Genomic DNA, 12,995 nt, shown 5'->3' with positions numbered 1-12,995 from the left:
AACATTTTGCTTTATATTTTGCCTCTGCTTGTCTTGTTTTTTTTTTGCTTAATGTAAAAGCAGTAACGCTGCTGTTTTCTACTTTTCCTCTCAATTTTTTTTCCGGTGAAGATCCTTTTTGGAAAATGCTTCCTGGCTTCCTTCGTTTAAATTGGGGTGGGGTGGGGGAATTCTTTCCATCTTTTGAAGTTACGTTCAGTGCCTGTTAAAGGTGCGGTTAAATCACAGGAGGTAAGTGTACTGATAACCTTGGATGTTCCCTGCCCCTTTGCCAAGAATAGGAAAATATTCGTCTTGTACAGATATGTATATGTTCACATCTTTTTTTTGGTGATTCTTGGAAGAATAGAGCGCAAAGTCAGCTCCATGCATGGAACATGGTGGCTGAGGGAAGCTGTGAGGTGGAATTGAGATCAAGGTATGGCCCTAAAGCAATGGAAAAAATTATATTTTTTTCTCCATTGACAGAATCTTTGGTTTAATACCATATAGCCTCCTTCTTAGCTACTTAGAATACAGTATAATTTCCTCAAGTCATCTTTTTTTAGCTCACTTACACTTTTTTTCCTATCTGGAAGATTTTTACATGAGAAAAGGAGATTTCAGACATAGAGCAGGCACTCAATCTGTGAATATACTGAGATATTTTATAGTATCGTGTATAAAAATGCTTTCATTCATGTGCATTTCTTTAGCCCTTGAATCAGAAATTTTTGCAGCATAGTACTTTTAATTAGATAAAAATTCAGATTGGCTTTTTTTTTTTAACAAGTTATTAGGCATGTATAGAACATTTTTTCATTTTTAGACCGATCCATTGGTTTAGGGTTCTGAAACATGAGACCAAAAGTTGAAATGGGTAGTTTTAGTAATTAAATAAGGTGACTTATTTTCTGGCAAGAGTAAAGTAGGAGAACAGGTATTGTAAATCTGAAAGGAGGCTTTCCAGCCCTCTGTGTTATTGCCATTTCAGAAGAGATCACTGTATCCCTGTACCTAGGACAGTGCCTTGAACAGGATAAATCCGTAATTATCATTTGTTTAGTGAATAGCTGAGTTGATAAATAAAATGTCCACTAGTTGATTAGTACCTTGTGATGAGCTCCAAAGAACACAGAATACGTGTATATCTCTATATATGTAGGTATATATAATATTAAATATGATCCTTGAAGTTGTAAATTAGAAACAGAGACAAAAATCAATACATATTAAAATTGGAGCATGATTGGTACTGAAATCTATGGACTAAAGGTAATTTTTAATTAAAAAGGGGAGAGCAGATGAAAAAGGCAGCTGCTTACTGAATATCTATTTGCACCATTTATTGTCCTGTTTTATATATATTGTCACAATGAGTCTTCATGACAAGATTATTATTTCTGTTATTTCTCAGTGAGGTAATAGTTCAGTATATTGCTTGAGGTTGTCTAGTAACTAAGGGGCTGAGACAGGTTATGACTCCTATTCTTTCTGTTGCTTCTTCTTTGCAGTCTAACTGCCTCTCTAGCTTTCTGGAATTGTCTGGACCGTGATGAGTATAGGTTGGTAGTTTGCTACTAGAGGCTCTCTGGCCACCTGCAGACCAGAAGACTTGGGCTCTTGACCTAAACCAGAAGCATATTCACATGGTACTGCCAGAGAACCTAGACTCTGCCCTTTACTGTCAGTTCAGTGATGAGACTAGGAAATATTGTAGGGGGACAGTGAGGGGCTTGTTTGTCTCTAACAGTATTTAAAATGCACGCATCTTTTTGTGATATTTTCAAGCTGACCAATTTCCATTATAGGAAATACTTTGAGGTGTATCTCATAATAATTTTTAAGTAAAAAATGAAGAGTTAAACATGGTTGTGTTTGACACTTTCATTTGGCAACAGATATTATTGATAGATCCATCAAGATCCATGACCTGGGGTGCTTTTTACAAATACGAGTCTCTTAACCCAATTCCCAGAAATCTAAATCAGTTGATTTGATATGAGGCTCCAGAAATCTTTTAAAAACTCACCGGTAATTCTGATGGCAGCGGGGTGTGTGAACCTCCTTCAGGAGACCGTTGTTCAGTGCCTGCAGCAGTGCCAGATTCAGGGATTGATAAGAGAAAACCGAACCTTTGCTTCCCATTCATGGAGAGAGGACTCAGTGATCCCACACAGAGATTTCCAAAGATAAATGACCTAGTCAAGTTAGCTAATATGGTTTGAATTCAGTTTATGCCCTTGCCATCTCAAGATTTTTATAATTTTGTGATTCTATTTTGTGTGCTTTTTTCCAGTGAAAATACTTTGTGTCCCTGAAAGATGTTTATTTGATAAACATGTACTGAGCATCTACTATGGGAGTAGAATACCATATATCATTCTTTCCTCCAGTCCCCAACACTTTTTAACTTTTCTGAAGATAGTTAACATTGCCTTATAGTTTCATTGGCTGGGCTTTTGTTACTTAGCTGCACATAAAATAATAGTGCATCTTATAATCGATGGAAACTTTTTATCAATGAAGGTAGTGTAGGTGATTTCTGTCAGGGAAAAGGCTTACCTAGAAGATATTCATTTAGAATACCTTTGTGATTCCCAGATTGTAGATGTTTTAATTTAACTAAAGAACAGAAAAGCTATTTGGTTTCATTAATCAGTACATTTGAATCATTACTCTGAAAGATTATGCTTCATTTATTTTGCGTCAGAATGTTTTCCACACAATAATAGAGGATAAAAGCATATCATTAATTACTGTTGAGCAGTTCATACATATGTGGTATATATATTTCAATGTCATTTTCAATGAGGAAAATTTAATAAATTATTAATCCTTAGAAAAGAGTTGAAGATTTAATTAAATAATAGTATTAAATTTAAGACTTTATAATTGTGCCTTATAACAGTTTTGAGTAATACTTGATATGTAGAAATATTTTCTCAAGCTGGTTTCTTCTGTTTCTAGGTGGAAAACATGTTTAATGAGTTTTTCTTGTGGAGTAATAGTTATGCGTTTTTGAGATAAGTGCAACTATTTTTTGAAATGCGATTACTTAATTTATAGAACTTCACTGAGATGAAATTTAAGAAAGAGAAAACTAATTACTGTAATCAGTTGCAATTTTGGATTTGCTCTTTTAGTATAAATTTGAAGCTTTCCTGGTAAGAACCACTGTGTCTGTCTGTCTTTCAGAGTACTGGGATCCCGTGTTCTCCCACAGGAACTATTCTTTACATCCTTTTCCTTTCCCCTGATTGCTGGGACTGTTGTCTAAAGCTACAAAACAAACTAATAAACAAAACCCACACATCATCATTTCAATAATGTAAAGAACATTCTTTATCACTGTGATAATATAAAAATATATTGAATCTTCTTAGATGTAAAAGATAGGTGAGAAAACTGTTTCATCAGCTGCAATTATTTTGCAGAGTGAAGTAGATTACCTAATTTATACTTTAATCACTTCTTAAAAGTCAGATATGTACCTCTTTTTTTCCCCCAAATATGTACCTCTTTTATTGATGAGAAAATAGGTAGACAAAAAAATTCCAGCAGTTTAATTGATCCTACAGAGAAAAGTGGTAGAGAACACAATTTATGTGTCCTTGGAGAAAGTGATAGTCTCAGTGAATTCTGGCCTTTCTCTTTTTGTGACAAAGTCAAACTAATTTCACCAGTTTTTAAAAATCACCGGATAATTTGCAAATGTTTTTTAAAGCATTGTTTTCAGTTTGGTCTCACCACATATTTGTGATTTATAATTTTTATAGTGAGTTTGAATGATTTGTCCAAAGATGCTCATCTTACAAATGATGGAGTCAGAATTCAGAATCAGGGGTTCTGACTCTTAGAACCTTTTCATTTGCACCCCATCATACTTAATGATTAACAAACTTAATTACATAACTTATCCTGCTTGCATTTATTTAAATATTTTAATGCTAATTTTTATACATTGAAAGTTTTGCTGTAAGTTGTGACTTTTAAAAGCTGTTAGAACCAAAATTCTTTTGGTGTAGAATTCCCTCTTGATTTTAGAAAAAGATGAAGAAGAAAATGAGACTTAACTAAAAAAAATTGATTTATGTTAATATTTTGTGAAATGCCCATAATCCATGTACAAGTATAAAAAACTTCTATTGTAGGTATAGAGTTAAGAAATAAAACTTTCCTTTAAATAAAAGCAGCTTTATTGAGATATAATTCATATACCATACAGTTCACCCATTTAAATTTTACATTTCAGTGAGGATTCTTAGTATAGTCAAGAGTTGTGCAGCTGTCACTGTAATCAATTTTAGAACATAAGAAAATCCTTTTTAACTTTTTATTTGAAAGAATTTCAGACTTACAGGCCAGTTTCAAAAATAATAAAAAACATACAGAGAGCTTCATTATACCTCTACCCTATGCCAAGGTATACCAACTTTTAGCAGTTTGTTACATTTGTAAATTGTTCTTTCTTCCTACCTGATTATCATCCATCCATCTGTCTATCTATCTTATAAACATTTGAGGGTAAGAAAACCTACTTTTAAAAACAGCTATTCAGGGATATCTGGTTTGTTTTCAGTTTTGGCTGTTATGAATAGGTGCTATTCATTTATTATTTTAATGGTGATATAGGTCATTATAACAGAATACTTAATTTTAAAATTGGTGTTAGGATCATGTTGTGCTCTCAAATCTTTAATAATATTGTAATTATTTCTAAGACATTTAGAGACATTTTCAACCAGCGTGCTAGCCTGGGAACTTTACAATGTGAAAGACCTTTTTGTTTGTTTTTTTTTTTGTTTTTTTGTTATATTGTTGTAGTGTCTTGGTGTTTCTTCACTTCTTTTTTGGTTAAGTTTTGATGAGAAGTGTGAAGTGGATGATGTTTGATTAAACCAGTGAATAATGCATTTCATACATTGTGGTAGGAGCTCTGTGAATATACATGATTTAAATGGTGGGTTAGATATATATTTTAGCTTATCAAGTTCATACTGGATAACAGGCAGAAAATTTTGTAGTGTATTTTTTATTGAGTAGTGGTTCTCAATTGATGATGCACATCACAAAATCATATTAGTATTTAAAAATGTGGCTACCCATACGTACTCCCGAGACCTTATAATTTAATTGGTAATTGAATCTGGCATGGGATTTAGGTACTAATAGCTGGTTAATTTAAATTTCCTACATGAATGTAATGTATGGCTACAATTGAGAACTCTTGTTTTAGATTCTTGCTGTCAAACCTTGAATAACAGAAACCTGCAGCATTATTCTTTTAAATCCATTTGCTTTTGTCCATCTTCAAAAATGAACTGATTAAATCAGAGCACTTGCTGGTTTGAAGCAGCCATATACCCCAGAAAAAACATGTCCTTTCATCCTCATTCAATATTGCTGGGTGGGAGTTTTTTGATTATCCATGGAAATGTGACCCACCCCAATTGTGAGTGGTAATTTTTGATTGGCTGGTTTCCATGGAGATGTGTCTCCACCCATTTAAGGTGGAGTTGCTTACTGGAGCCCTCTAAATGGCAACCATTTTGGAAAAAGCTTCAGTGCCGACATAGCCAGAGATCTTTGGAGATGCAGGAAGAAAATGCCCCCAGGGAAGTCTCCTGAAATGAGAAGCCAGAGACTGCAGCAGATGCCAGCCTCATCTGCCTTCCCAGCTGATAGAAGTGTTCCAGACCCATCAGCCTTTCTTGAACCAAGGTACCTTTTCTCTGGATGCCTTAGTTTGGACATTTCTGTGGTCTTAAAACTTTAAACTTGCAACTTAATACATTCCCTTTTTAAAAGCTGTTCCATTTCTGGTATATTACATTCCAGCAGTTTTAACAAACTAAAATAGAGTCTGATTACAAAATGCAGAAAGGAACCTCGATTGAAGTACTGACCAATACCTCCGACACTTATTTGCATTCTTGATTCCTAACACATGCTTGCCCCTTAGAAATTTCTCTCACTCATTCATTCTCATTAGGTGCCTACTGTTCCACCACTGTTTATAACTTGATATATAATTACAATTTGGAATCCTTAACATTTGAATTGACAAAAGATATATGACAAATATTTGTTGAATTGAATAGAATATCACATGAGCCTTCTTGGCATGTTGTTGTCCTGTTCTTCAAATCCTTTGTAGAAATTACTACTTTTAGATGTCCAGGAACATTCCAAGCATTATTTGTCATTTCCATATTCCTCTGTGTCCTTCCCCTTTATCTTTAGGGTTATCCCATCTTAATCCAGGCATAAACCACTGGGATGATTTGGGTTGGGACATTTTCCAAAGCCAAATGTCATCTTAGTAACTTAGATCTTGCTTCTCTTTGAGGAATCACAGAACCTGCTTGGGACCCTCAAATTTCCTTCTCTAAGCTTTAGGTAAATTCAGAGTGAAGTCAGATGATAGGGAAAGTGCCTCTCTGGCAGGTGCATTATAAAACAAAGAAGCTACAGCATTGGTCTGCAGGGCTTAGAACCCAGCCTTCCCTGCTGCCCCATGGAAGGTTTCCCTCTCTAGGAGCAGGGGAGGGGGAGACCTGGAGTGATCCTGTATGAGTTTGTAAAGTCTCACTGGATTTGATCATGTGCTTTTCTTGTGCTTCTCTCCATCTTCTAGGGTATTTTAGAATTGATTTTATATACCAATAAAGAGTCCCTGAAAGTATCAAAGTATATATGTGTGCGTGCACACATATTTGACGATGGAAAAATAAAACAGTAGCAGAAGTAAAGGGGCAAAGCTTTTCTTTATTATTTTTTAAACCAGGGATTCTCTTATTTGGTTATTTCTAGCTTTTTCAGAGTCTCAGTGTATAGAGAAGTCTCCTCTGAATAACAGTGGGGTATTTTGGGTAGGTCACGCATTTTGCTGTGGTGCTGTTATAGGAAATATAAAATGGGGTGGAGGGAGGAGCGTGGTGTGAGGAGAGTTGCAAGGTTTAACAAGGCATTCTTTACATTTTGATTCTTTGATGCTACCACTGGCATTATTGAACTTATATATATGATGGTGACTTCTATTAAGCAGAGATGTAGTATCTCCTGTTTTTAGGAAAATATTTTAAGAAAGAAGTTTTACTTTTGCTTTGTAAATGAAGTAATTGAAGTTTTGTAGTTGAGGTTCTTGTGTTACCCTGCCTTCCCTCCTCAGTTCTTATTCTTTTTATTTGGACGATTCAACTTGCTTATTCTGTTTTACAAATGATTTGTTCTGTGTGTATTTGTGTGCCTTTTAAAGGATTTTGTTTGTTCGTGAACTCTTTAAGTATACCAAAGGAGCTTCTGTGTGACCACCATTAGAACAAAGCTTCCTAATTTCAGTGTCATTAAGTCAGCAGCTGGTGCAGCTGAATTCAAAGGAACAAGCATAGTTATTGAATGTTTTCTCTAAAAACAGCTTGAACAAAGAATTTCCTTAAGCAACATTGAGCAGGATTTGGAACTTCCTATGCCTCAAAAAGTCTTAGAAAGATTTACAGAAGTACAAAGGTCAATATTACCACATGTGATAATGTCCCCCCTCCTCCCAATCCATGGCAGTTAACTTCTTTAGAAAATCTTACATATAGAGAGCATATGATTAGAAATCCTAAGCAAAAAAAAAAAAACCAAATAATCAGTAAAATGCATGGTCATACAAGTTAATCCTAGATTATCTTTAGTGTGTTAAAGGAGTTGTGTTGACACAGATGCTGGCTAATTTAAGAATAAGCAAATTTCAAAAATTATAGTTTACATTATAGTGATTGCTATTTAAAAAAGTATCATGTTATTTACTTTCTTCTAGATAGTGAAAAGGAAGGAACTTTTGTTTGAATTTATATTTATTATTCCTATAAAAATCTTTGAAATAGGCATTCAGTAATGGGGTTGGCAAGAATTCATTTATGTATTCTTTCACGTTAATCAGGGTTTCATTATTATTATTATTATTTGTTTTAAACAAGCTTGTTCCATGTTCCGGACAGTGTATTCATTGCTAAGAGGAATGTAAGATAATATGCATACAAGCAGTTAAGTAGTAATGAAGGTGGAATTCATGCAGTGAAAGTGAGTGGTTTTATTTCCAAAGGTAAAATTTTCTCTAACTAGAAGACTTGGGTGTTTCAATTTATAACAGTGTCAAATTGTTTCAAGGGAAAGGAAAATTTAGTCAAGTAGTTGCTGTTTAATAGATGGGTACATTTTGTGTTCTTTTGTTAATGTATAAAGAGTTGCTCATACTTTCCACTGGCATAGTCTAAAATAGTAAAGGTCACCCAGGGTCAGGCTCATGGCCAATCCAAAAACCTGTTTCTGATAGCATCTTGATGTGGTTGGTCTCTTAACAATAGGCCACAAACATTAGAATTTTTTAAAACTACTCCTTGATTTTGGTGAATATGTTTTAATTTGCTGTCAATTTTTTTTTAAGTTTATGAAACTCAAAAAATAAATTGTCATGCAGATTAAAGAATCATTCTATGCAAATTTACTCCTTGCAGTAAAATATAATATTTTCCTTTTTTATATCTTATTTCTATTTCTGTCAGTAAAACTCTTGGATTTACTGCTGCCAGGATTAGGTGGAAAAGTAGTGTTATAAAATACATGATGACTGTGATTCCATAGATTATTTGGCTTGTATTTCTAGACTAAAAATATACATTATTTTCATATAGCTCTCCTCTATCTCATGATAATTAAATTGTGAGATATCCCATCTGTAATGTATATATAATTATTAAGGTTTGGTAATATTATGTATAGCATTACAGCTCTGTAAAGTTAATAATATTTTATCTTCAGTTCTATTTGGATAATGCCTCCTCAACAGAAGAGATAAGAGACAATAGTGGCTCAGTTAGTCAAAAGGTTAAAGTAGAGGGGAATAAAAATGTTATGTACAGATTTTAAATGTTTTATTGGAACATAAAATGTACATATATACAATTTTTGGCAAACTTTTGATGTAGGGACAAGATTTTTCTTTGGATCCACAGATGGAGTTCAGTGTGATTTTTCTAATCAAAACCACATCTAAAATGAATTATATATTGTTTCCAATTTGTTTCTTTAAAGTAAAACCTAGATCCTTTTTGGGGGGGAGGTGTACGGTCTAGGAATCGAACCCAAGTCTTCTGCATGAAGAGTATTCTACCACTGACCCACCTGTGCACCCAAACCTAGATACTTTTAAAGGTATTTGTGATTTGTTTTCCCCCAGTGTTGTGCAGTTATGTTTGCCGTACATTATTCATCATCTCTTTGGTTGTTGTTGAACTTATTTTGAAATCATGTCATACAAGATGGGTGCAAAAAATAATGCAAAACCCATTCAGAGAACTCCAACATATTGCCACCCCCGTATCCACCAAACTTAACATTTTGCCACATTTGCCGTATCATTCTATCTATCAGCCTATCTATCTGGGTATCTATATATTTTCTAAACATTTCAGATTGGATTGCCTATACCTTGAACACATAATACTTCCATGTATGTTTCTTAAGAATAAGGATATTCAGTTAGGAACTACCTTAAATACAGTTATCAAATTCAAGATTTAACATTGATATAAAGCTTATAGTCTCTATTCCAGTTTTTTCGTATGTCCTGATAATGTCCTTTTGGCTTTTTTTTTTCTCCATTATTAGTTTCAGTTTGGGATCCTGGATTGTATTTAATTGTTGCAGTCTTTTAACTTGTGCTTCCTCTTTTTTTTTTTTTAATTGTGGAAACCTACATGCAGTGTAAACTTTGCCATCTCAGCCAATCCCAAGCACACCATTCAGTTGGATTAATCATGTTCATAAGGCAGTACTACACTCACCACCACCATCTGTTACCAGAACTTTCTCATCAACCCAAAGAGAAACCTTACATCCATTTTAGATATTAAATCTGCATTCTCATCAATGCATACCAGTACCCATACCCTATTTTCTGTGTCGATGAGTTTGTATATTCTAGCTATTTTATACAAGTGGAATAATGCAATGTTTGTCCTTTTGTGTCCAACTTATTTCATTCAACATGGTCTTCAAGGTTCATCCGTGTAGTTGCGTATATCAGAATTTCATTCCTTTTTAAGACTGGGTAATATTCCATTATGCATTTACACCACTTTTGTTTATCCGTTCTTCTGATGATGGACACTTGGTTTTCTTTATTTTAGCTATTGTGAATAATGGTGATATGAACAGTGGTGTACAAATTCAATATCACTTTTTTTAAAATTTATTTTTTCAAACATAGCCACATACAAACAACAAACATTCATTCTTACCTTATGATCATTCCATTCTTGGCATATAATCAATAACTCCCCAAAAAATCATCATATAGTTGTACATTCATTACCACGATCACCTCTCAGAACATTTGCGTTAATCCAGAAAAAGAAATAAAAAGAAAAAAATTCATACATAGCACACACACACTCTCCCCAATCACCAGCATTTCAATCTACTAAATGTATTTTAACATTTGTTCCCCCTATTATTTATTTTTAGTCCATATGTTTTACTCATCTATTCATAACATAGATAAAGGGAGCATCAGACACAAGGTTTTCACAATCACACAGTCACATTGCAAAAGCTATATCATTATACAGTCATCTTCAAGAAACGTGGATACTGGAACACAGCTCTACATTTTCAGGCAGTTCCCTCCAGCCTCTCCATTACACCTTAACTAGAAAGGTGATATCTATATATTGCATAAAAATAACTTCCAGGATAATCTCTCGATTGTGTTTGAAATCTCTCAGCCAATGACACTTTATTTTATCTCATTTCGCTCTTCCCCCTTTTGGTCGAGAAGGTTTTCTCTGTCCCTTGATGCTGAGTCCCAGCTCATTCTAGGATTTCTGTCCCACATTGCAGGGAAGGTCCACACCCCTGGGAGTCATGTCCCACATGTAGTGAGGGGGAGGGCAGTGAGTTTGTTTGCTATGTTGACTGAGAGAGAGAGGCCACATCTGAGCAACAAGAGGTTCTCTTGGGTGTGACTCTTAGGCCTAATTTTAAGTAGACTTAGCCTATCCTTTGTGGAGTTAGGTTTTCTTTGAACAAACCCCAAGATTGAGGGCTCAGCCTTTTGCTTTGGTTGTCCGCAGTGCTTGTGAAAATATCAGGAATTCTCCACTTGGGGAAGTTGAATTTTCCCCTTTTCTCCCCATTCCTCAATGGGACTTTGCAAATACTTTTTTATTCACTGTTCAAATCACTCTGGGAATCAGGGCATCACTCTGGACAAACCTACAAATCTCACACCCCACTCAAGGTTCCATGTACTTATGGTGTTCGTTTAAGCTGTCCACATAAGTTATATTAGGAAATGCACTAGTCAAAATATAAATTTTGTACCAAATAAACATTTTTTGCTTTAGTCTCACATATAAGTTTTAAAATATGAATGACCATCTGTTTTCGACATCCTGCGGTATTGACATTCCTTTGTTCTTCCTTATGCAAAAGCATTTTTAAATTTGTGCATTTAGTCACTATCATTATACACTCTAGGCATTCCTGGATTATACCATCTCAGTCTTTATTTTATCTTTCCTTCTGATTTCATTTGTGCCCCCAGCCCTCCTCCCTCTATCATTCTCACATTCAGCTTCATTCAGTGTTCTAACATAATTATATTACAGTTAGGTATCACTTCAAAAAATTGTTTTGTAACTAGTCTTTTAAGTTTTTCAAAACATTCTATTTCTTTTTCATATTATGCTCCTTGTATTCCTTTTTTACTTGTTTAATGTATCATTTGATGAGGCCACTATATTGCAATATATAATTGCATAAACAAGTTTAGGATTGAAAACTACCTGTAGTAAGAATAGGGCTTAGCTGATGAGAGCAGAGTACTTGGGCTGCTCAGAGAGGAGCCTTCCGGTTGGAGCATTCCCTCAGCATCCATCACTGTGATGTACAAAGCGAGTGGAGGTCATTGGTTAATCTGGACAGTTGGTTAAATGGAAGTTGGCTAAAGGGATTCTACCATATTTGTCAGATTGATACTAAGAGGATGTTTATCTTTCTTGCTTGGCATTTCAGTAGCTAGAAGAGTTTAATACGACCTTGCCTACTTTCCTGCATCTCCTCTCCTCCCATCATTTATAAAAATGTTAAATAGGACCACTGTGAGCTCCTGTCTCCTGGAAGTCCTCCTGCTCATACTTCTCTTCCTCTGTTACTTGTTTACTGCGCTAACGGAATGTTATTTTTAAAAACTAGTCTGGTTTGTTACACTGTTGATTGCTATCAAGTAGAGTAAGTTCTCAATCTATTATATCAATATCATTAATTCCAGGTTGGTTTTGCACCCCCTCAGTGGATTGTTTGAATCAGTGTTTGAAAGGCCTTCATTTTGAAAGTTCTGTAGTTTGGTATACTCTGTTAGCAGCTGCATTCTTTAGCATGGCGGTGGTGGTAATTTTACATTTGAGCCAACATTGTACAATTTGCACTTGGCTCCTGGCTAGTGCCGATCTGTTTTCTGTTTGTTTTAAACATCTAGTTTCATAATTAGATTTAGATTCTCCCCTAAGTTAATCACTGTTTGATTTAGTTCCTGAGACCTGTCTGTTTCAAATTGGTATTTGCAGTATTCTTAAAACTTTTCTAAATAAAAACCAAGGAAACATTCAATTTCACTTTTTTTTATATCAGTACATACTTTGCATTAAAATTTCCTATTTCCAAAGGTTTTTTCTTTTTAAGTAATTTTTTTTTTTTTCAACATTTGCAACAACAATTTAATCCAGGAATTCCAGTCTGTGGGTACATATTGAGGTCATTTCTGAGGAGCTTTAAAAACCTACCATAATATCTGGGCAGTGCAATGGTGGCTCAGTGACAGAATTCTCTCCGACCATGCCAGAGACCCGGGTTTGATTCCTAGAGCCTGCCTATGCCAAAAAAAAAAAAGCCCAAAAAACAAAACCTACCATACTGTGCTCCATCCCAAGCCAATGGAATTGCTCAGGGTCCAGGGCTGCAGG

General features: G+C 34.7%; 1 protein-coding gene across 4 annotated transcripts in view; it reads left to right on the top strand.

The window, feature by feature from the left end:
• KLF12 (KLF transcription factor 12) overlaps positions 1 to 12,995 on the top strand; it is a 483,475-nt gene that overhangs the window by 55,904 nt on the left and 414,576 nt on the right. The gene's annotated exons all lie outside the window — the stretch shown is intronic.

The sequence above is a fragment of the Tamandua tetradactyla genome, chromosome 4 (assembly GCF_023851605.1).
Source record: "Tamandua tetradactyla isolate mTamTet1 chromosome 4, mTamTet1.pri, whole genome shotgun sequence".
In the NCBI taxonomy this organism is placed as follows: Eukaryota; Metazoa; Chordata; class Mammalia; order Pilosa; family Myrmecophagidae; genus Tamandua; species Tamandua tetradactyla.
This window is presented reverse-complemented; position numbering and strand designations above follow the sequence as displayed.